The 24169-nt window shown below is 34.1% G+C and overlaps 1 protein-coding gene across 2 annotated transcripts in view; it reads left to right on the top strand.

Annotated features, from left to right (window-relative positions):
* Positions 1 to 244: 244 nt before the first annotated feature.
* The window catches only part of LOC105214247 (5-hydroxytryptamine receptor 1), a 143421-nt gene continuing 119496 nt past the window's right edge, over positions 245 to 24169 (top strand). For both annotated transcript variants that reach the window (XM_029041668.2, XM_029041666.2), the window contains exon 1: positions 245 to 2108. The gene's annotated coding sequence lies outside the window, so the exon portion shown is untranslated. The remainder of the gene's footprint in view (positions 2109 to 24169) is intronic.

Below are 24169 nucleotides of genomic sequence, written 5' to 3'. Positions count from 1 at the left end.
ACTCGCGAACTCAGGCACACGAGCAACAAGGGTGTGCGCGGGCTGGAAAACGGCGCTGATAGGCGATGCGTGTGTTCGAAAGACCCACTGACATAGAGAATAAATAACACACGAACAGCATAGGAAGTGTCAATTGTATGCGCCCGAAGTGCTGTTGGTCTTGGCCGGTCTTCAAAATGTACTGATAACAGTTCACTGCTTTGATAGCTATGCCTCGCGGACGTGCGTGTGCGGCAATGAGCAGAAAATGTTCCGAGAGAGAGAGCGAGAGCGCATGTAGTGGTGCGCTAATCACAGTCGCCCGTATGCATGCACGATAACGGCAAAAACGAGTGCTTCTGCTATAGCGCGTATGACGTTGGTGCTGTGTAGAAATAAAAATAACAACAACAGCTAACGGGCACCCAGCAGCTTACCTATGTCTGTACACTGCTCCGGCTGTATAGCTGTGGCTACTGTTGGCTTTTCGGCTGTTAGATTGCTTCGGCCTGCGAACGGGGGCAACGTCACCGCAAAGGTTCCAGTTGAAAATGCTCCGTGCGCGCGAGAACAAACACAATTGAAAAGCGGACGATAGCGCGCTAATTAAATTTGTGTGATTGTCTTAATGTCTAAGCGTAACGGTTAAGAAATTCAAAAGCGCTGTAATAATATTTATTTGGTTTAATTAGAAATTTTACATTAAAAGTTTAGAAGTGAAAATTTGTGCGATTTTTTTGTAAAGAAGTAGAAGGAAACAAATAGTGGAAAGTGTTTCAAGTAATATAAAATTATTGAAAAGTCAAATGAAATACAGTGTAACGGTAAAAAACGAAATATTCATTAATAAATAAAATTGTTGAGGAAAAATCTCATAAATCTCGTCAATTGTGCGCTGCGTGGAAATTATTGACCTCTTAATGCAATAACAGTACATATTTGAAAAAGAAGATAATAATGATAATAGCGTAAGCTGTGCAGCGAAATTGCTACTAATTTTAATTCACTTAAGGAAATTGCTCATACGCCGTGTATGCTGCCGCGCTGAAGTGACTTAACGACTGCAGCGGCGACGAGCTTGCAACTTGCAACACTGCAACGGCAACGGTGACGATGCTTAAGCCCAAGTAGCTGCGCAATTGTGCGTTTGTGAAGATTAGCTTAATTTGATTGCAGCCGGAGAGGTGGCAAACTCGCAGCAAAATTAATGCGAATAAAATTGCAATGATAAAATCTAAAAATCATAGCAGTCGAGCAAATGCAGTTCAGTGTAGGAAGTGATAATAGATTCAAAGAAAATTGTAAACAAAATTATTTAAATAATAAATGAAAAGAAATGAAATGAAACAAAATATTTGACGAGCTAACCATAGAAAAAAGTGAGTTAGAGTAACTAAAAAATAATAAATATAAATTAATCAATGTAGTTATAGCCTAAAACAAAATATTAAAACATTAATTTGTAAATTTACGTGTTTCTGGAAAATTAATTAAGCACAAAAAATATTAAAAAAATAAAAACAAAATGAACATTGAAGAAATTATAAAAAATGTTAATAAGTAAATGCTAAATATATACTAAAAAATTAAATAAATACAATATACACTGAAAAAAATATACATAGAAATTAAAAAAATAAACACAATATTTATAAAATATATGAAAAAATACAAAAATATATATCAATGTTAAATGTGCTTAAAATACTTAAAAATAGTTGAAAATTAATTTAAAATAAAAAAAAATTATATCCAAATAAAATACACACCAACAAAGCAACGCATTAACACAAATTTGTAATTTCCCCTGGTGTTTTCCAACACCCCCATCAACTTGTTGACGTGTATAAGTTTGTGTTCGCTACCCTTTAGCCAACATATTGATATTTGTGCGCCATTGTGCGCGTTCGCCCAAGTAGCGACCTTCACACTCCTTTAGCTACATCAGTGAGATATTTAAGAAAGTCTGCTGACTGCGCACTTTCTCTTATTTCCATATTTAACAACGTGTTTTTGTGCGCGTTTATGTGTGTGTGTGTGCGTTAGCGTAGACTAGCTCAGCAGTTTTGTATTACAACAGTTAGTTGCTGTAAGTTTTTCGGCAACTTTTGGGCACAGCTTTGTTGTTGGTAAGTTGTATTTGTATTAAAGTTAATTTTAAATTTACTTAAACTTTTACTTTTGAACTTTTGATGTTTGGTAATATGTTAGTTTGGGCTTATAAATGGTTGTTGATAATATTCTTGTTAAATTTCACATACATTTCCATTTGATTTATGCTTTCGGGATTAATTTGAAAAAATAGAATAAAATGTTTGGTAGCCCAATTTACAAGGAAATGATTATTTCTATTTACTTCTGCTTGTTGTATTTATTGTATTTGTTTTAAATTCTTGTCACTTAATATACTGATATTGCATTTAGTAATGTTTGTGTAAATATCATGGATGAGACGAGTATAAATATTTTTTTTTTTGTTAAATGAGTCCAATTGTGTTTCACCGTTTTTACTTTACAAAACAAATATTTATTCTTATCAACCACCGATCCAGTAAATTGTATTTTGCCTAACTGATTTTGTGAAAATCAGTTTCGACACTCTAAGACTAACTTAAGTATGTAATTAGACTACTTCTTAGCTGACTAACTGGTAACTTTGCCTAGTGCTGTCTTTTGATATTCCAAAGACAATGTAAGTGCATATAAATACATATGTACATACGTATAAACTGTATACCCAATGTTAACATGCAGCTTCTGATTATTTACAGAGTCATTTCGGTCTGCAGGACAAATAAGGAATCATTTCAAAATATTATTTGCGATATAAGAACACTATTGAGGGCAACGACAATTAGACAATTGACAGAATGTGTATGCTGTGTTTTCCACAACATACGACGCTTTCATAATTTAGATTTTGTCATGAAAGAACTTGATGTAAAAAATATTCAAGACTAGCAGACCGCTCCGGCTTCATACGGGTTTAAACAAACATTTCAAAAGTTATAAATTATAGGTTTTGAAATTTTGTTCAGCAAGCAGCTGCGAGCACTCGTTACTTGACTCTCTGTCACGCGATTGCGATGCAAGACGATTTTCAGTTTCAGATTAAGATTATCCATCGGATAATTCACTTAACGGAGTTTTTTTGATAGCATCACCTGGGAACTATTTCCAGAAAGTTGAGATTCCAGCAATAAATATAACCAATGTTATTCGGAGTGAATGTAGCTTTCCAATGGTGAAAGAATTTTTGAAATTGGCACATTAGTTTTTGAATTTATTTATTACAAACATACATACAAATCTTTTCTCTTTATAATAGTAGTATAGATGAGCTTGCCGTTCAGAATAAGCGGCTCCTGACAAATATAAGAAACAAATTCCAAATAATTTAATACGAATAATTTAAGTTTTAGTGTGTTTTATTTAGTAAATATAGCAAATAGACTACAAACACTAAACTAACGAAGCTTTAACAAATAAATCATCAACATTTTTCCAAACTTAGTTTCGCGACCGATTTCAAACCGGAAAATATATTAAGATTTCGATTTCTGGCACATGTTAAATCGTTACGGATTGATGCTCGAAAACGAAAACGGAACAGTGAAATTTAGCACATGGCATCAAGTTTTCAGTGACAATTTCACAGATATTTTTGCCACTGACGGGTCTTCCCTAGATATGTTGTGGTGTGTTCAAGTCAGAACAATATGATGGCCATGAAAAAATATTAATGAAATTATCATTGAAAAAAACATTCTGTAACTTTGCCATGTGCTTTCGGTCATTTGAAATCCACATAACAGGCAGTTTGTTTCTAGCCCACCTCAACTTAATATTGTTTAGCATATTGTCAAATCCATCCTTATTGAAAATTCCAAAATACCATGGGGTGGGCAAACACCACACCAGCAAAAATATCGCCGCACATCGACCACTATACACTACGCGTAAACATAGTGATTGTGGAACTACTGATTTTTTAGTGATCAAACATACTTTCGATCACCTAGGCCTACTTGTTAATCGTTCCAAAAGACATGCTTCTACTGATTTGAATCAATATCAATGGGATACTGCAAGGTCTACGAGTTGCTTTCGTTAAATCAGAGTTAGAATTGGCTTCTTGTGTGTTTCTCTGCCAAGCAAGCCAGAATTTACCAAACGCCGGGCATTTGGATTTATACATTAAATTAATCCTGAATATTTGGTCAAACGCCAGCGGAACTCTTTTAATATAATCTTCTCTGACCCTTTTTTATGTGCAATATTGCAATAGTTTTAAAATTTTGCATATTTTTAAGCCATTATAGACTGTTTTTGAAACATTCGACATGCCCCTTGTTGCTTAACGTAGGTCAAAAATAGATCAGTGCAGGGCGAGAGTGCAGCAGATGTTTTTTTCCCAACGCAAATCTTGAAAGAAAAAAACATTCTCAACAGTAAATTCAAAGTATATATCTACCAAAAATCGGTAATGTTATTATCCAAAGAGAACATCGAATATTTTATTATTGAATAACTGTTTCTAGTTGGAGAATGCGAAAGAACCTCAGATAAATTAACTTACACGTATATAATCTGATGTCGTCAGCTTTATACTATGGGATACATTATATTTACAATAATAATGCTAAAGAGTGTTAATTAATTATTTGGAATTATACTGATCTAAAGATGAAAATATTAGTAAATTAGGCATCTCAACTTATATATGTACCATTGGCAACTGTATTTAATTTGAACAAGGGTTGCAAGCATATTAGAAATAGAAATGACAACCGTTTAATTCCATTATTTCATTTACAGTGCGCTTGACAGAAAAACACACTAGCTCGTGACCTTGTTTACAATTACTATGAAAAAATCACAATTCGTTTCGTGCATGACTTACCATTTAGTAATCTAGTCACCAGCATTCCTGAAGAGTTCTGTGTGTGAAGAACCCAATAAAGGATTTGCTGCAAAATTGTTTACTAGAGAATCAAACCGTACGAAAATATCGAAGTCTTCAATTTATTATTATTTATGTGCATACAAATTTCTCGACGTATATACGCCAATATACTCATTTGTATGCACATATAAAGAACAATATATACTCGTGTGTTTCTCTGCGAGCGCTGCAACATTAATCTTATGGGCAATCGATCACACGAATACTATAAAGTAAAGTATGCTATATACAAATGTGTGTGTGTGAAGACCGAATACAAGGCGTAAACGTGACCATAAACTCCCAATGAACATTAAACTTTTTATTCAATCTCTGCTTTGGATGAAAAATGATAGTAGCAGGCGAAATTTAAAGATGAATGAAGCAATTTACCAAATACTTTTCTTGACATGAAAGGGTAAAAGTATGAGCACACACTGAAGCAAGTAGACATACATATATATGCTTTTTGTACAAAAATTTGGTTTGAAATGATAAAAAGACTTTCTTTCATACAAAAAGCCTAAACATATTTTTTTCGCATGCTGAGTGATTGTTAGTCCAAATGCAATAAAAAAAATTTAAAATTAATGCATAATCATGCCTCAAAATTAAATGGAATACTTAGCTGATTCTATGTGTTGTTTATTATATGTTTGCCTTGCCAATTTAATTTCAGATATGCCACACAGTCTTTATCCAATATTATATTTGCCTCCGTGGACTTTAATGTTAATGAAAATTTATCAGATATTTATTTACATATTTGAAACTGAGGTATGAAAAATATGCTAGAGAGTGTCTAGTATTACACGTTAACTGTATTGAGGTTTTCCATAATCAAAATAAAGTAGTCTTCAAGTTCAAAATAAGACTTTTGACATAATTTAAAGTTGAATATTTATCAAAAAGGCTGATTTTAATTTTAGAAGTGGGTTTATTTCGGCTAGCAGCATATCTGTTATGGTTTCTTTGTGATAATAAATATTTCAAGGAAATATATTTGATTATTAAGCAGAAGTAGGAAATAAACAAATGCTTTGCCTACATTTTGGCGCACAGTTCAAAAACGATACTTTAATAACTTGTTAATGTAAGCTATTTGAGAGATGTTAATGAACATTAATTATTTATCAAAAACTTGACTTTTATTGATTTTAGTTTTTACTTAGACTCAGGGATATATATTTTTAATACTTTTATGGGAACTTATACTCCAATATGTGGCCTTGGTGTAGTCTGATAGATATTATCCAGGGTCGAAAATCTCTTCCTCTCTTTGAGTAGGTGGTTTACCATTGGGGACCTTACAAACTTATCTAATTTGAATTCCATTAATAAAATAATATTTATTAAATAAATAGCTAAGCATATAAGCACATGTAATATCCAAAATCGGTTAACTTGCTAACAATATTTCAAAGAAAAACTAAATATAAATATTTTAAAAATTTCACAGCACCAAATTTTATTTTTGACTTAAGCGTTTCAGTCACAGCCAGAATTCGCCGACGGCGTCACTGTATTTTGTACCCACTAAGTACACTCACACTTACTCGCATGAATACGATCGCTCTATGCAAGCGGTGATAATAAACAATTTTAGTTTATAATAAGAAATATTTACTTTAAGAGCGCCTACTACCTGAAAAAAATAAACCAAAAACAAAAGTCTTCTAAATATATTTGCATAAGTTAGTATGTCTGTGTGAGCGGACAGTCATAATATTATTACTGTGAAGAAAGAATAAAAAATGCGAGACACTAGTATTCTGTGTGCGAGCTGAATTCATCAGCAAATGTAAAAAACAAAACGTGAATGTGACAAAGTGAAATGTGAGCGAGATTTATTTTCTCTCAAACAATAGAGTGCGCGGCACTTTCGTCACGTTTTCGGTGGCCACTTACTCAGTTTTGATGATGCAAATAAAAATATTCCATGTTTGCGCTGACGACAGTTTATTTATTTATGGGGATAAATATTTACATAGAGTGCGTGTATAAAAATCAGAACCCTTATCTTGGGTTAGTAATAAAAACAATGGGTTTGTTTTTGAGTGACACATTTTCTAGGCGATACTTAAACTTCTCTGAAGAAAGAATCGACTTCCGTATTTTAGTTGTAGCGCTTTCTACTTCTTGTGATTGTTTCAGTGTTAACTATTTAACTCCCCATAACAGTTTATATCGAGAGAGCTTTCCAGTAGTGGTAGAGGTACCTTTCATGAAAATGGACAGCAAAATGGTTTACACTCCAAAAGCGACGCTGTCGAAAATAACTTTAAACTTCAGGAAACTGAAAATAGGTTATATTCAATAGTTCTCCCTTATACAAGCCAATAGAGAAACTGAAACCCGCGTCCTTCGCAGATTCGTTAAAAATGTGGGTTTAGAGCATAGACTTGTATAACGAAGTACTAAAATAATAAAATAAATGAACCGTTTCTAACATTGCTTCAGTTCTCATTGTTATTGAAAATTGTTCCTCAATTTCATTCTATTCTCTTAATTATCTTAATTATTCTGAACCTGTCATAAAGAGCAGTGTTCACTTTGATTGATGTGCAAATTCCGAAAACACCTTCGTTATTGAGTTATTGTATTTTCTCGATAATAAAGACTTTGGTTTTCCTATTTGTATTGTAATGTGTAGCGCTAAAAGCTGTATTTAACTCGTTAAACGTTGGAGAGAGCAGTCAATCGAACAACGAGCTCTTCGGAATTATTGAACTTTCCTGCGAAAGTTTCCGTTAATGCTTTTAACACAGGCGCCTATGGGTTTCTTTTCTTTCTGTGCAGTTTTTTAGATACTGTCATTTAAATTTTTATAAATTTTTGACATTAAGCGATTGAAAATAGTAAATCTTGTCTAAACTTTGTCTTAGTATTATTGAAGATAGTGGTTTTATCATTTGAAATGAATATCCACATCGAATTCAACTCGTTGATTAAGTTATTGCTTTCACATTTACTCTTTTTGGAAACAGAGCAGTATTCAGAGCTAGCGATTACAGAATTGGCGAATCGAAGACGACTATTGTTTGCTTATTTGGAGACTTATGCGTATACTTTGCATTTAGCACTGCATTGAGTTGATAGTCACTTGCTGAATAACAACTAATTTAATCATATTTTTACTATTTCATTATTAATGTAAATTGTTTTTATTCGCATACAATTAAAAGCTTAGTGTTTATGCACAACCCTATAATCTGAAATAGTCGAAGATAATGCAATTAAATGTAAATACTGTCATGTAAAAATCGCAAAAGCGCTAAGCTAACTTAATGTACCAAACAATTAGCATTATTACGTGCAAATAACTACCAGCTTAGTTGTGATATAAAATGCAGTAAATACTTTATGTGGTGCTAAAATATTTCAATTGTGTTCCAATTAAGTCATTAGCATTATAGTTTGAGCACAAATAGTCAATTCACTTAGACAATTTTATTTTTAGATTTGCGAGCTTCGCACCTTGTCGCGATTTTTTTTAAGCGAAGCAAAATATTTGCACTTTTATTTATTTGTTTTCAATGAAAAATGTGTACAGATTTATATATGTATATATGTTAATAGTATATTTATGTAAATATAAGTATATTTTTGTATATGGTATGTATGGTATAATTAAAAAAGTACAAATCATGCTGATAAGCGTACGCTTTTAGTATTTTAATCAACGTGAATTCAAATTAATTGATTTGTTGTTGTAATTATTAACGCTTTACATCATCACATTACTGTCATTCTTTTCACGAATTCATAATTATTTATATATAAACAACTATTTATTATCTACTACTATTTAAACATATGAATTCGCTACGCTTGCCCGCTTGGCTCTTATCATTCAATACAGCGCTATTTCTTGATAAGCTTGTTTCTAACAGTTCAGTTATTGTACATATGTGTGTGTGTGGGAGTGTGTAGCGATGTTTGCACGCTTATGCTAATGGTTGGCCTTTTGACTTGTCTCTTCAGAGGGTGACTTAATTTATGCTGTAATAAAAATTATTTATTGATACAGCTACTTACCATACATACACAGGAGCACTGGCATGTATAGTATGTAGTTAAAATGTATATATAATTCGTGCATTGACCGTCAGGGAGGTTGCTTTGGGTTGTCTATTACTCACTCTGCATATAAATTACTTTTTGTTTTTATTTGTTATACCGTATATACATATGTATGTTGCATAGAGATACAAAAATAATCATAATCCTACCTACAATTATATTTGACAACCAGCGGACTCCTAAGACGTTTTTCTTTACCATTTTCATTAAAAAGTTATCTAAATACCTTACGTCATTACACGTATATTTATCACAATTCAACCATTCCATATGTGTGAATATATGTGTATAAATATACTATGACCCAAGTATAGGCGAAAAAGTTAAAATTCAAACCATTTATAACATTTAGCTGTTTTTATTAACAAAAAGATTTATGTATCGTAATGTCATTGAATATGTAATACGTTTGGTACAAAAATATAAATAAATTCAATGGCTTTCCAACTCTGGAACACATAAAAAATAATTGACCGTGAGAAAAGTATCGACCTTGTGCCTTAATAATAGTCACAGCACATGATAAGAGAATTGGAAGTTATGAACGTTTTAATAGCTTGGGATAATCTGAGCTAACCCTTGGTAGAATCAAAACTTTCACAACCAATTACTATCTTGACAGTTTCCACTCAAAATATTGCCTTCAAGCATGTTGCACATGGTTTTTTAATACCAATTTGATGCCATTACATAATTTCGGGTAATTTAATGTTCGAAGCAAAATTTTAGGCGAGCTAGTGTTCAATCGCGATAGCATTGTGTTAGCATTCTAGGTAAATCCACTGGAACGGTTGATACTACGACCGTAGCGGATCAATGTAGCTTCGATAGTCTATCGGATCTAATCTAAAACATTCCAACGTCTAAAATATTTATAAATTTAAGATTAATAAAAAAACTATTTAAGTTGGACTGAATTGCAAATCCGAACCATTTTCTAATCCACCTGAAGACACTACCTTTTAGGGGGAGTTCAGTGACATTCATTATTAAGAATACAGTTTTCAATTCTACAGGGACAGTTTAATTGTACTTATTATATGATAGCTAGACCGTCGCTAATGAAATTAAATTTAACACCTTTTGCCACTTAACAGTCACTGTTAAGGTGAAGATTTCTGGATAAGGTATCATGGAACTTACCAAGTTCTTTGTAATTGAAACTTATCGCATAAAATATGAGTTTAGATCTCGGCGGTAAAATAAACTGGGGGCCATTACGTTATGTTTTTCCAGAGTACCGGCATCATCATCCGAATTTCAAAATTCCGTTTGCGCAAAAATAAACCAAGTTCACAGAGCCATAGAGTGTTAGACCGGACCACTGTACAGGAGTTATTTCCTGGTGTTATACATCTCTGGTAGACAGATTATGTGAAACTGACATACTTTAAACTAAATTTACAAGAACTACAAAGCCATTCGACCAGCATCAAAACAATTCCCATGAAATTGAAGGGTCCAGTGTACGTATGGTAAGGATATGCAAACAATTTGACTACTGAGAGAAAGCGAGAAATAATTCTTTCGAGATGAGATACAGATACAATAAATTCTATCTGTTTTTAGATTCGCTTTGGGGAAGGCTTTCAGATGAGTGGTCGTTGAAGATAACATCTGTGGGGAATCGTATTTGACTGTTTTCTGAAACCTGCTTGGTATTCCTGAATAATCCAGTATTTGGCATCAACTGCGTTTACAGCATCGAGACGTTTAATCACGCGTTCGATCAAATAATCCCAAAATACAGACACAAAATAGTGGTAATTTAACTTAAAAGCTATACACATATAAATACATTCAAATTAAGGGTTCTTCTTTCACTGCCCATTTATTAGTTTATGACACAGATGATCAACTTTCTCTTAGCGATTGGGGATAGGTGTCCTATACTTGTTGTGAGACATTTTTTTTCCAAAAATGTCCAAGGCACCTAAAGAACATACGGCTGGATTTTCAAACAGATCGACCTATAGGCGACATATGCAAAAATATATTCATGCTTCGGAGCCTCTACTCATAAAAGTTAGAGACAAATCCGACCTCAGAACCAATAAGATCTCATTCATGCACTCCGTATGCTCTTTCAATAACAGTTGAAATATTTTTTTAATAGACACAGGAGATGCCTTCGGTATCAAACTTTTATTCACCTTTTTAAGATTCGTTTAGTATTCACCTATTTCACTTAACCTTTCACGCCTTTGTTTACCATTTAAACCACTTAAGTCGCAATTTCAACGCTGCTTTAGCAAATAAGCCGTAATTGAGCAGCAAAAAATATTAGTGATAAAATGTAAAGGGTAATTTTGAAAAAAAAAAAAAAATACAAAATGCGCACACAAAGCCAAGCATCTCAACAAGTGCTCATGCACCCATTGGATACGCTAGTTAAGTGTTATAATATCAAATTCATTTGACGACGAAATCACAGGCATATAAAAGCTCATTCATTGCCTGTGAAAATCGATTAATGCCCACAAAGGTATCGGGACGTATGAGTGACATTTAATCCTTTTGACACAATTACGGAGGAGCAATGCGAAAAAACACAAAAATCTAGGTGAGTGCAACAGCAACAACAAAAACGATGGAACCAAACTAAGCAGAGAAACAGTTGTGTGAAAAAATATGAGTAGCGCAAAGCAGAGGAGAAATTGAAGACGCAACAAATATGAAAAGGGAAATGAACTGAAGGACGGTCGATGTGGAAGCTGAGACTGTTGGGTAGATTAAATGGGCTTACTTGCCGTCTTTTTTCTTATTTTTGTGCGATTGACTGGATGTTGTGTGAATAACTAGTGTAACGTTATCCAAGTGTGCGTATGTCAGAAAAAGTAACAAAAACAACAAGCGAATGACAATAGAAAGAAAACAAGCAAATCGGATATGGAACGAGTTAGAGAACCCGTTGTTATCAGCCAAACAACGGCGTTGAAGGTGAGCGAAAGTGAAGGAAAATGCAAAAAAAAAAAATTACAAACAAGCAAACCAGCGAATAACAAAGGATATATGAGACAACAAAAACAAACAATGCAATGCAATTCAACAAACTGGAATCGGACTCGGTGTAAAAATAAACTGCTTCTAACAAGCGTATAGTTAACCGAAATAGGTAACGAAGAGAACAAAAACACACACAAACACACAAATAAGAGAAAGCATAAAAAATTCAGAAAAACAAAAAGTAAAAACTCCAGGAAAATGTGTGAAAAAAATACATAGAAGAGGAAACGGAAATTCATTGGTTGTAGCTGAAGTCCTTTAACTGCCAGCGCAGCTTATAACGCACGCACACATGCAAACACATTCCACACACATACACACATGCAAATTTGCATATCTACAGGGAAATGTAAATCGGAATGAAAGAAGAAAAAAAGTGATAAGTGAAAGGGAACTCGCTCAAAAAGTCGACTCCGCTGAGCAAGTGTTGTGTGGGATAAAAGCAAAAACTTGTTAAGATTAGATGACAGCGGTGGGATGAGTCAGCTAGAGTTGCAAAAGAACTCCGTTAGTTGTGTGCGTTTTCAAAGAAAGGATAAACATTTGGTTAGGTTTCACGCAAAGCAGCAAAAACAGTAAAAACAGGAGTGGCAAAAATAGCGAAATATGAGAACAGAAAATTAAAGTAAGCAAGCAACAGAAGTCTAAATCCACAAGCAAAGTTGGTGATCAGTTTAGTTTTAATTGGTTTTTCGTTTGGGAGTTGCGTTGTAAAGGTTTTTGGTAGTATGGAGCTTAAAATAATAGGTGTAGTAAAATAAATCCATTATGTTTCCATTGAGATGAAGATTTTATTTAGCATTGTTACAATAGTCCGATTTAGGTCAAATATTCACCTTTTTATTCGATAATATATTGCCAATTTGATTTCATTATAATAATTCATAGAAATCCTTATTCCTCTAGGCCATAAACCGATACTCTCGATTTATTTTTTGAATCGAATTAGTGCGAAGAAGTTCGAAGAAGTTCCCAACCAAGTTCCTGACTTGGAGTTGTCCTGATGAAACAGAACCTCTATCCTATTGGTCTAAGCTAACCATTTCTGGGCGATTGCTCCTTCAGACGGAGCAATTGTTGACTGTACAGGTCCAAGTTAAAATGTTGGCCTAGGAAAGCAGCTCATAGTAGATAATTCCTTGACAATCCTACCAAATACATAATCTTATTGTCTTGGCTCGACCAAGCTTTGCGTCGGCTCACCGTCATTTGAAACTAATAGTTTCATAAGGTATATCAAAGTAACGGGTGATTTTTTTGAGGTTAGGATTTTCATGCATTAGTATTTGACAGATCACGTGGGATTTCAGACATGGTGTCAAAGAGAAAGATGCTCAGTATGCTTTGACATTTCATCATGAATAGACTTACTAACGAGCAACGCTTGCAAATCATTGAATTTTATTACCAAAATCAGTGTTCGGTTCGAAATGTGTTTCGCGCTTTACGTCCGATTTATGGTCTACATAATCGACCAAGTGAGCAAACAATTAATGCGATTGTGACCAAGTTTCGCACTCAGTTTACTTTATTGGACATTAAACCAACCACACGAATGCGTACAGTGCGTACAGAAGAGAATATTGCGTCTGTTTCTGAGAGTGTGGCTGAAGACCGTGAAATGTCGATTCGTCGCCGTTCGCAGCAATTGGGTTTGTGTTATTCGACCACATGGAAGATTTTACGCAAAGATCTTGGTGTAAAACCGTATAAAATACAGCTCGTGCAAGAACTGAAGCCGAACGATCTGCCACAACGTCGAATTTTCAGTGAATGGGCCCTAGAAAAGTTGGCAGAAAATCCGCTTTTTTATCGACAAATTTTGTTCAGCGATGAGGCTCATTTCTGGTTGAATGGCTACGTAAATAAGCAAAATTGCCGCATTTGGGGTGAAGAGCAACCAGAAGCCGTTCAAGAACTGCCCATGCATCCCGAAAAATGCACTGTTTGGTGTGGTTTGTACGCTGGTGGAATCATTGGACCGTATTTTTTCAAAGATGCTGTTGGACGCAACGTTACGGTGAATGGCGATCGCTATCGTTCGATGCTAACAAACTTTTTGTTGCCAAAAATGGAAGAACTGAACTTGGTTGACATGTGGTTTCAACAAGATGGCGCTACATGCCACACAGCTCGCGATTCTATGGCCATTTTGAGGGAAAACTTCGGAGAACAATTCATCTCAAGAAATGGACCCGTAAGTTGGCCACCAAGATCATGCGATTTAACGCCTTTAGACTATTTTTTGTGGGGCTACGTCAAGTCTAAAGTCTACAGAAATAAGCCAGCAACTATTCCAGCTTTGGAAGACAACATTTCCGAAGAAATTCGGGCTATTCCGGCCGAAATGCTCGAAAAAGTTGCCCAAAATTGGACTTTCCGAATGGACCACCTAAGACGCAGCCGCGGTCAACATTTAAATGAAATTATCTTCAAAAAGTAAATGTCATGAACCAATCTAACGTTTCAAATAAAGAACCGATGAGATTTTGCAAATTTTATGCGTTTTTTTTTTAAAAAAGTTATCAAGCTCTTAAAAAATCACCCTTTATAATCACGCCTACTACCCATATTACACATTTATGAAGTCTATATAAACTTTACTCAAGAACCAACGACATCAGCAACGATATCGGAAAAAATTTGCGAAAATAATGCATTGGCGGTGGGGCATGGTTCATTTAAAAATTTTAGACATCGGACTATAACTTTTCAAGGCCCCAGTTATCGAATACGAAGACGCCAGTGCCAATGGATAATAAACCGAGCATATTGGTGAATCTTTCAGATATTTTATATAATTTCAGAGGGAATCTGTCGTCTAATAAAGAATATTTGTGCCAAATATGGGCAAAATCGGGTCATAACCTCTCGCATATCCTAATATTAGGGTTTTGAGACAACAGGTGGGATTTATATATATCGTATAGAATATGTCGGTTAATATGTGAGGTATTTAAGCAAAATTAAGTGAGCGTATAATCTTGGATATAATGTAGATTGGTAGCGAAAATGAGAGGAATTGGTCCAGGAATTAACTCAGGCCTCATATACTTTATATAATGACTTTCACCGTTCTTGTGGTCTTTATGAACATTGGAATAACAGCAAATATTTCTCTAATGCCATATATTAAAATATTGATTCTGTGAATTGCATTAAAGACTACTCAGTAATTATGTAATTTCAGTCCTTAAAATAATTGATTATATTTGGAGCAGTCACAAAGTGATATCACCTTAGTAATAAGGCCTCTGAGCTCTTTAAAGGAAAAAACTGAACTTTTCCAAAGATCCAATTTATACATTTTACTTTACTCTTTAATTTAGCTAATAGGCCACACACTGTCTATTTTATGTTGTTGTTCCAAGCACACATTTATATATAAGTGTATGTACATACAAAGTAGGTGGAGTGTATAAAAAGTATCAAAGCGCAATGTAAATAAAATATTTAGTACAAAGTTGTTGTTGTTGGCATACTGCCTGAGCAGCGCGAAAAGGGATTTAATGCGAAAATTAACGTGTTAAGCCGAAAGGGCTTAAGGAAACATAATTAATGAAATATAAACAAAATGTCAAGCGCAATCAAATGAAAGGCAAACAGAAATTTAAAAATATTTACATGCCAGCAAACGTTGGAGCAAGACCCGGAGCTTAAGTAGAAACACCTCACACCGAGTGAAGTAGATTTAGGGCTGATTTGAGTAAATATGTTTATTTTGGTGGGTATGTATGCGTGTGAGTTTTGTGTTCATGAAAGTAAATAAATTTAAACAAACGCGTTTTTATATGAAAATAATTGACATATGAACTGAAACTAAGTTTTAACTTTTTTGACATTGAAGTGATTACTTTTGCAAAATATGTACTTAGATAGATCCACAATATACGTAAATGTAGTTATATTGTAGTACATTTATATATTTTATATGGTGTAAACAAATTCTCATAATAAACACATGTAGTTGCTGTGAATTTTCGATTTAATGAGACTTGTTAAATTGAGATCTCTTGGAATTTCATCGACGAAAATGTAGTAATAATTAAAATTTTACGATTTCGGTTTGTGTTAATAGATATGTTGCTCCATAGATAATATAAACATAATTTTTTTCCGAAATGTGACAAGGCTTCGTTGTCGTAAATATATTGTGCATAATTTCTATAAGACACAGCGCAATCAAAATGTATCCTATTTACAGCTTCTCTAACCATGTAGACCTGTTCAATATACTTATAGGTTTTACTTATATCAAACGTATTACATTGGAATAATTTACACTGGGTTGTCGCCTAGTATATAAATTGGCATATCACCTCATGTTATGCGTTGAAAAGAATTGGTCTAAATCTAATGACCGCTATATACTTTCGAATGATTTTGTTGGAAAGTATTGTTTTAACATCACTTAATTGATTGCTAGGAATAATCATCTAATAATCTGTATGAAAAATATTTCTTGAAGAAACGAATTACATATGTATATACAATTGTAGTTCGTAGATACACTAATTCACTTTTAAGTTTCTGAAATATTATTAAATATATTCTCAAGAGAAACCTCATCGATTTATGTCAAAACTAATATTTGTCCTTACCGGCATATACTACGAACTACACCTTAGGAGACTTATCTACTAAATGACATATTTTCACCGCGAAAATACATTACTCCCGTCTGTTAAATACTACTCGAATATACTTTGTAATATGATGATTTTGATAGTAGAAGAACTCGACCTTATTGTTTTTTTTTTTAATTTGTACATACGCCAAATTTTGTACAATTTTGGCTATAAAATGTGCAAGCTCTCGATTGTTATTCTGCCAGTTTTGTGGTATGTTATATACTAATCGAAGATATTTAGAATTTATGTGTACAAGTCGTACTTTTTTTTACTTTTCTTTTCATTTCCGTTGTTTGATACCTTTTTTATGAGTCAACATTATCGTGGAAACCGTTAGCCGGTTATAGCCGAATCGATGATAGCGCGCCACTCACTCGCAGTTCGTCGCCAGTTGGAGATCCCAAGTGTACCCAGGTCGCTCTCCACCTGGTCCCTCCAACGGAGTAGAGGCCTTCCCCTTCCGCGGCTTCCTTCCGCGGGTACTGCATCGAACACTTTCAGAGCTGGAGTGTTTTCATGCATTCCGACAACATGACCTAGCCAGCGTAGCCGCTGTCTTTTTATTCGCTGAACTTTGTCAAAGTCATCGTATAACTCGTCTCATCTGATGTTGACATCGTCCAAGATTCTCCACCATACATCAAGACGGGAATTTTCTATTTAGCTCTGCAGCTCGTATAATTTTTTCCAGCATCAGGTTAAAGAAGTCACACGATAGTGAGTCACCTTGTCTGAAACCTCGTTTGGTACCGAACGGCTCGGAGGGAACAAAATTCAGACATAGCGTCTTAGGCAACTCCTTTTCGTGCTGTCGAAAGCAGCTTTAAAATCGACAAAGAGGTGGTGTGTGTCGATCCTCTTTTCTCGGTTCTTTTCCAAGATTTGACGCATGGTGAATATCTGGTCAGTTGTTGATTTAATTGTATTGAAGTCGTAAAGTCCACAATTTAATGTAGATCTAAATTGATGTAGATCAATGAATGGAAAATTTGTGTTATATTTATAATGCTAAAGAGAAAGAAGAGTTGGACTTATGTGAATCTGTTAGTAGTATTATTATAAAATTTAGAATTTGTGATAGAATTAAGGGCAGGTCCTTTGTAGAAGAGAATGTTGAAGAGTAGGCAGATCCAGTTTATGAAAAGTATTAATCGCATTTGCTCCAAAAGGATTAAACCCAAGTAAATTAGGAAGGCAAGGCGCTAACCGATTTGTAATAAGTATTAAATGATTTAGGTATAGTGAACGATCATTCTTATCTTAAAATCTGATACTTGTTTTAAGAAGGGGAGTTGTGACAGATATTTTCGTAAAGTGAGAAAAATGTTTTTTTGAATGAAAACGGGAGATGAAGAACCATAAATGAAAATAGCACAACAGTTTATTTCCTGAGAAGAGCTAAATTCGATTCATCCACTGAATGAAAGATTTGCGCTTGGGTATATTAAAACTGCGTGATTTGGTTATTTGTACTAAGACTAAATCCATCCATGTATCCATGAAATAAGAAGTTATCATATTTCCTACAACTTGAAAGGAAAGAACATTTCAAAATACTGCATTAAATGATATGATTACGCACGTTATAGATTTTGACTTTACGGTTTTTGGTACAGCCCATTCTTTTGTCTCCTTGTCTAAAATATCAGGTTGATTCTGACTTGAAAAATGCAGGTTGCTTTATAGGTACAATTAATTTGAATCAGACGCTAATTGCTTTAGCTGAATAATTTCAAGTACAGCCAATGTCTATATATTTTATTTCTACAAGAATATATACCAGTTGCTTATAATACGAAACGAGGTCTTCTTTTGAATTTGAGGTTATTCCATTACCACAACCACATGCTTAAATAGCGGAAAACTCTTATTCGTAAATACTTCAGCTGGGGTCAAACCACATATACACTTCGTTCCTAGAAAGTTCCTCGAACACCACTTTGACAGCCTAAAATTCTTCTAACCAACAAACCACAACAGACGCCACCACTTGTCGCATTAAATTTGTGTTTTGCGCGTTTGACTTATTGGCGCTGCGGCTTTTGGGATTTTCGTGCAGTCTAATCTTAACCACGTTGTTTTTTTTTCATAGCTGGTTTTCTACACGAAGTGTTTAGTACACGAAATACTTCTTACCTCCTGCAAGTTTGTCAAGCGGCGCGTGAGCGTAAAGCAGCCATAATCTTATTTAAATACATCAAACTTAGCTGTGTATAAGCGTGCTTGCAATCGAAAGCGCAGTTGAGTAGGTGTGTGTGTTTCTACTAATACCATCTTGGTGACGGCTAAGCAGGGAGGTGGTCCAGTGATTTAGCGTGCAGCATTACTGGCGGCAGAACTTTCGTTACGCTAAGTGAGCATTAAGCAAATTAGCTTTGTTAATTAGTTTTGGTTAATGAGCAATGTAAGCTGCAGTGTTGCGCATAAGCCACCTGGGCGTATACGCAATCAGCTTGTTGGACGACACACATACATATTGGAAAGTGTAATTATGTGCGTGGGAGTTTACTTGTATACTTAGCTAAAGCGAGTAGAAAATGTCGCCGGAGACTGCTTAAGTTTCTTTTGTCTATGTGTAAATATTTGATGGAGTGCTTTAAATTTTTATTTGGCTGAAGTTTATGGGTAGGTGAGTATATTCGTGTGTATTTTTGTAAGTATATATATAAGGGTAGATCAGGTGCCAAATATTATAAAGTTTTAAATATGATTTTATTGTGAACAAGCTAATTTAAATTAATTTTTTAACGCTTGTAAAATACATGTCTACTTGTGTGTGTGAAATATTAATTTTACATTTTTGGAAAAAAAAATTCTATAAAATTTATTTAATGGAAAAGTATGAATCGGAAATGCAATTTTTGCACATCATTTTACTAATAGCCAAGCAGATTACTATAAATAATTCATAGCAATTTGTTTTTGTTAAAACATATCTTTGTTTATATACAAAAGATTTAATGCCGTGATTTGTTAAATTGCGATTTATGTATAATTTTTTTTTTTAATATTTAAATCTGATTTTAATATAAAAATATTTTCCACCAACAAATTTTCTGTCTTTGTATATATTTTCCGCTTCATTAAATTATCCCAGCAAACTTTTTCGCCAACTCATGCATTCATTCATTTAAATTAATGTGTTTGTACTTCAAAGTAATTAAAACTGCAAAGAAAAAATTGCTAAAAGGATGTAAATTAAATTCCAAGTTAACTGCATAAAAAGGTTGTCAAGACAAGAGCAGTAAGCCGAAGCGGATGACTACACAACAGTGATATGTAGCTGCACGTACACACAAATTGGCGCGATTTAACGTCAAAAAAACGAGCAAAATGACGAAAATATGGAGAAGGGCGGTGCATAAAATAAGAATAATGAAAGGAGAATTGTGTGGGATACATTTTTGTGAGCTTGATTTTGTAAAGGTTTTTTTTCTACTTCGTATGCAGCACGTAAGCTCTTACTTAGTTAATAAGAATAATTTAAATTGTCATTAAGTAAGGAAAGAAGTCACTATTGTAGTGCTGGCTTGATTGTAGACGCAGTGAAGTTTAATCACATTGAAGGTGTAAACAATTTTAGAACCAATTTAGATCTGGTCAGATAAGATCAAAGTATTATCGATATGATTCAGTCTTAATAAAATATCTGACGGTAAAATCGATGGAAAAGAAGATCTAGAATTTTGTGTACTTTTATATGATTTCAGGACTCTAACTAGCCTTACTTAATAGAAGTTTCTTTAGCCCTTTTTATTATGGTATATGCTTAACTTTAGTTGAAATCCACCACATAACAACCGAAAAAGTTAAATCAGTTGACGTTTCAATAGAATTATATGTGCTTGGAGTATGTCATTCTTAAAGGTTAACTCTTAATTCCATTCTAAAATGAACCCTAATTATAAATTATTTCATATTCAAAAAAATGGTATAACCCATTTCCCCAAAAAGGGTTACTACTGGTATCACAACTCTCAAACTTCTGTTTTGCATAAAAGTGCTGATAAACCTTGCTTGTGTGTGACAACACCCTTTTTCGTACGTCATCAGCTTTTTTTAGCTCAAACTAGTTTTTAATGACGTCTACATGCTAGTGTCACATTTGTAGTTTCTTTCCTGGATTTTAAAATACCACACACATTGTCTGCATTTGAAAGTTATTAATGATGTTGCTCATTATGATTATACATCCTTACACGCATATATTTGACGTTCATAAACATACATATATATGTACGTGTATAAATCACGCTCGTGAAGTACTATCATGCTGGAAGCCAGATGCTGCCAATGTATGAAGTTGATAAATACGTACAGATTTATGTACTTCTGCACATGGCTATATATAGCGGTATCCATGTTCTGCGGACACACCTTTTCAATATGCAGCTGTCAAGTGTAACCGCAGTGGCCATATGCTATCACTCGCTGCCACAACGAATGGTGAAAATGTGTAGCCCACAGATTGAGTTCGCAAACAAACCCAGTCTTACAATATGGACATACAATATGTCAATAACCCAGTAGAAAGCAAAGTGGTTCTCAAGTAGATGAGCCTCTTTACTGGTATTATAGAGTTGATCAATTTAATGTGCCTTATACATATGTTTTTTAAATTGGATCTCATAAAAAAAGTTACATAAAAGTGAAAATAGATTAAAGGCTCGTAGTAGTAAGGTAGTTAGTGTCGTCAAATTTTATGGTAAGCGATAAGTTTAGAACATAATTAAATTTCGACAAAATTGCTGACCAGTATATGTATGTTATTAGGTCTACAACTTTGGTTCCGCCGTTTTTTTTATAAATTTAAGTTTTTTTTTGTATAAAAAACGGTTACAAATGTCGATGAGCCTCAGCCGCACTTTTCTTAGAATTAAAAAAGAAAAGCAAAATTTCCTGAAAATGTCGAGAATTCGGCTCAAAAAGTGACATTTTCAGTTGAGAATAAGTTTGGGATGCAAACAGATCTCTACAAATATTTTGTTGGGTTAATGTTGACACAAATGTCCAAAATCGATATAAAAAAATCGATTTAATCGACCAGTGCTTGACCCTAGAGACATCTATTGGAAAACGGCGGAAGCAAAGTTGTAGACCTAATACTTTATTCGGTAAGAACCGTATCATATTATACCTTGGGTTATATTGGATGCACTTTCCTAAAAGGTTGTGCGAGATTTCTGGATTGATGTGTACGTCTTTGTTGAAGTGAAGGGTCCCTCATTCGTACTTTACTTTATTACTGTCTGTTGAGGTTTACATGTCGAAAGTATTATAGGTTATTTTTAGAACCAAAGATGGGTCCAATGTCACGGTCAATCCTAAAAGCTACAGAGAAATGGTCTGAGACTTTTTGGTGATTCACAAATCAATATAAATCATTTAAGAGTTAAATAGTTCCAGCTCTACGCTCGAATAAACTATATGGGCCTAAAAATTGGTAACATAAAATTAGTCTGTAATGACTTTTCGATCTATACTGAAAACCCCACTACGACACGTCAATTGGAAACGAAAATTCGGCAAATAAAAGACAGGAAATGTCGTCTATGCTGGATAAAGTGGTGTACAACTTTAGTATTAAAATACCGTTGAAAAATCGTTGAAATTATAATATATGAAATCATTTCAAATAGTTCCTGAAATGTAATGCGATAAAAAATCTCAAAAGACGGATCGAAGTTCTTAGATATTCTTGCGAGAATGTAAGCACAGTTTTATTCATATCCATTTTCCCTTTGAGTATTTTGTTATTCTCTTACTGCCATTCTTCTGTTTGTAATGCTGAAAATAGTAATATAGTACATAAAGATTATGAGCACACAAAAGGTCAGTCGTCTGTAGCAGATTATAAAGGTGGATGTTGATTCAAAAACTCTGTTTTAACATTTACTCTGAGTAGCTCAGGACGATGCCTTTTCTGTATAATATTTACCTGATGGTATAGCAAAGATATTGTCAATCTGTGGAATCATTTTTTAAAGTGAATCTATGAGATCGAGTTTCAAAACAAAACCTGACATAAGCCATGCCAATGTCAGCTTTATTAAAATCTCTCAACGCGTAAAGTTTCAAAGCGACTAGGAATAGCTTTATATATTCAACTTTGTATTTTTAACAGCTATTTGCTACATTGGATTCTTAGCTTGTTTCAGAAAATTTTCTGTGTATATGTATGAAATTGAGTAATCCTGTGTGAAATTGAGTAATCCTCGTTTATGAAACAAATTAAGCACCTCAAGAAAGATTGCGTGCGAAAATAATAAGAATAGTACAGCATAAGCATTATGCTCCAACACGTTCTCATCAACTCGACACTGGACAACTCATTATTATCACCAGCGTTCATCAATCCGTCTCACTGCACTTAAGTAGATGCTTTACCGTTATTTGGACGATATGTGCAGCTGGTGGCAATCTATTATCTTCTCACAAACACTTGGTGAAAATGTGGGGAGGTGAGTGTGTGTGCGTTTGTATAGTCCAGAGTCTGAGCGCCATACAACAACATGATAACCATAATTATGGCTGATGCATACGTTTATCGACTCTAACTTGATGCGACGCTTGGCAGCATCACCCGGCATTAGTGTGCCCTCCTAATACGTACTAACTCACTGGAAGGTGGGTGTGTGTGCGTGTCTGTTGGCTCTTAATATATTTTCGAGCCACAGACTGATACCGGTGTGACAATGAAAAAGTGAAACAGTGAAAATGAATGTCCTTTAGTACTTGTATGTATGTGTGCTCGTGTGTTTGCGTGCACGTTGTAGCTATTGCGTCATTATGCCAAAAAGGACCACAGACCGAGAGCATCACGACATTATGACTGTCATTAATAACGCGTCAATAGCGTGGCTTACTCGTGTCACACATTAGTGGGGTGAAGTGTGGAGCAGTCAGTGGCATTTCGCTATCAAAACGTGCCATTGATGCTGCTGCTTTCATTGTCATGCTCATGAGAAGGCATGCGGCAACTCATTACAGCTACTTTTGTACAACAGTTTCTTGCCACAAAATGCAGTTAATGATTATCATGCAATATTTATGTACATGGTTGTATGCTTGTGGGGAGATAGATGTGCTTGCGTCTTAGCGCAACTTTGTTTAGCACAGATATCAACATTTTCACTTGTTTCTGGTGGACAGAAGTGGGAGAAATTTTGTATATTCTAACCAGCTTTCTTTGCTATTTTATGATAAAGAAGTGAAGAAAATATTAACTTACCAGTGCTTGTAAATTTATCAAATATAATATTATACGAAACATGTTTTTGACTAATATTCACTGAAGCGGCACTATTTTTCGAAAGCTAGTTTAGATGAAATAATTAAAAGAACACTTCTAACATGAATACTTCAGCTGCTAATCTTTTTTGGAAGACTGATATCATCATTATTTGTTCTAGAAATCTTGAGATTCCTTAGCCATATTTTTGAAACTTTTTAGTTTTCTTTTTCAAACTAAAATTTTGGGGAAAAAATAAAAAATTAAAGAAAATAAAATAATAATAATAGAACA

The sequence above is a fragment of the Zeugodacus cucurbitae genome, chromosome 2, assembly GCF_028554725.1.
Source record: "Zeugodacus cucurbitae isolate PBARC_wt_2022May chromosome 2, idZeuCucr1.2, whole genome shotgun sequence".
In the NCBI taxonomy this organism is placed as follows: domain Eukaryota; kingdom Metazoa; phylum Arthropoda; class Insecta; order Diptera; family Tephritidae; genus Zeugodacus; species Zeugodacus cucurbitae.
This window is presented reverse-complemented; position numbering and strand designations above follow the sequence as displayed.